The 2,197-nt window shown below is 35.0% G+C and overlaps 1 pseudogene; it reads right to left on the bottom strand.

The window, feature by feature from the left end:
- Positions 1-1,178: 1,178 nt before the first annotated feature.
- LOC115835063 lies at positions 1,179-1,353 on the bottom strand (annotated as a pseudogene).
- Between the last annotated feature and the right edge of the window lie 844 nt (positions 1,354-2,197).

Here is a 2,197-nt window from a genome sequence, read left to right as displayed (position 1 = left end):
GACTGGGAAGGGTAGTTGGGTCTGAGTGGGGTGAGGTGGGGATAGTTAATGGGTACAAAATATAGTTAGAATGACTAAAACCTAGTATTCGATAGCACAACAGAGTGACTACAGTTAATGATAATTTAATTGTATATTTTAAAGTAACTAAAAGAGTGTAATTGTAACACAAAGGATAAATACTCAAGGGGATGGATACCCTATTTTACATCATGTAAAATAGTAGGTATATATTTTTAATTTTTGTGGGCACACGGTATGTGTATATATTTATAGAGTAGATAAGATGTTTTGATACAGGCATGCAATACCCACAAAAATATACCCACAAAAATCAAAAACTTTTTTCAGAAAGTAAAGAGTGGAAAGTAGGACCTTGGGAGTACTATGAATATATGAAATTCATAGTGCTATGAATATATGAAAGTACTGTGAAATATGAATGGTGCTAAAGAAATGCAGCAAACTCAATAAATAAACCTAGAGACTAAAAAACATGTAGTGGGTCTTTTATCCCCCTCACTCGGCCAATCTTTGTCTTTTAGTTGGTATATTTAAATTATTAATGTTATGTAATTATTGATATATCTGACATATTTCTTGTTCTGCTTGCTTCCTCTGTTTTTCCTTTTCTGTTTCTTTTCTGCCTTCCTGTAGGCTACTTGAATTTTTTGGAATTTAATTTTTACTTTTCTGTAGTTTTACTTTTGTAATTTTTTTAGATCTTTTTGTGTGTATTTTTTAGTGGTTGCTATAGATACTACATTATAGAGACATAGCTTATTACAGTATATTGGTGTTGACTTTTTACCATTATGAATAAAATTTAGAAATCATACCTCTCCTTTAAGTTCTTTTAATCTTTCTCATTGATCATACAAAGATCTTACGTGTTTTCTCTATATACATTGAAAATCTCATCAGACAATATTGTCATTTTTTATACTAAGTATTTTATTGTATGTTGCTGCCAGTGTATATAAAACAATTAACTTGTGAAATAGAAATTCATGGAAATTCAGAGAGGTAGGCGTTAAGGATTGACAAAAGTAAACGTTTGTGTATTATGGCACATGTATTACAGGAATAAGCTTTTGTATAGGCTTCAAGTTTAGCGCTCTTGAATATTCACTGGTTCATGAGAAATAATTTGGGAAACCTTTGAAAGATTCATTTTACTATGAAAAGGAACAGACCTTCTGGGGTCTGAAGGGATTCATACTTGAAGATACTCCAGTCAGCAGAGGTCAGGATTGTTCCAAGTCTGCAGCTGCCTGGGAAATGTTTACACTGTTGAGCTGTTGAACCACTTTTTTCATAGGAGAAAGTGGTTACACTGGAGGAACCAGACATGGCACAAGCAAGAGTCTGACTGATTATTGGGTTGGTGGGTCATGGGTCCAGGGGTGCCAGATAGCAGAGCCATTATTGTCATTTTCGTCACAGTCATCAAACATAATTTAGAAACTTAAGAGGATAATAAAAGTCTATTGTATTTCCCATCTTTTCCTCCTTTCATTGTTCTTCCTCCCTTCACGATGTTCCAAAATGCTTTCCTTTCTAATTTTCTGTTTTAAGAATTTCCTTTAACAATTATATTAGCATAGGTTTGCAAGTAACAAATTCTCTTAATTCTATTTCATATGAGAATGTCTTTATTTCTCCTTCATTCCTGAAAGACATTTTCACTGGATACAAAATTCTGGGTTGACAGTTCTTTTTTCTTTTGGTCCTTAAAAAATCCTATGCCAATTTGAGGGGATAATCTGGACTTCTTATTCAGTCTCTGTTTATACCTTGGGTGAGGGATGACATCTCACTATGCCTTCTCAAATTGCCCCCACTGACACTACAGGGTAGGGGCAGTGCTTATTATTATCCAGTGTATTCGAAAGTCCTGGCTCCACACTCAGACTTCTCTGATCCCATCGCAGTGCTTTAACACACACACAGCCAGGTGAGGGTGGAAGCTTTTGATGACCAAGATGAGTTAAGGCCAGAGTTTTTTATGTAGTGTTTGCTTGAAGTAGGACAGTTACTGTCTAAAAGTTTTGTGTCTTGCTATGCTGCATCTCTCTTGCTCCTTTGACTAGAAAGAGTAGGCTTTTCTTAGGTCCTTCTTGTCCGAACATATTGGTATTTCCAGTATTTAAGCACCCAGTGGGACATATATGAAGCAGAAAGAAAACCGAGGAAA

This window comes from Nomascus leucogenys, chromosome 5 (assembly GCF_006542625.1).
Source record: "Nomascus leucogenys isolate Asia chromosome 5, Asia_NLE_v1, whole genome shotgun sequence".
NCBI classification, from domain to species: Eukaryota; Metazoa; Chordata; class Mammalia; order Primates; family Hylobatidae; genus Nomascus; species Nomascus leucogenys.
The sequence above is the reverse complement of the archived record's forward strand: the minus strand, read 5'-3'. Positions and strand labels throughout refer to the sequence as shown.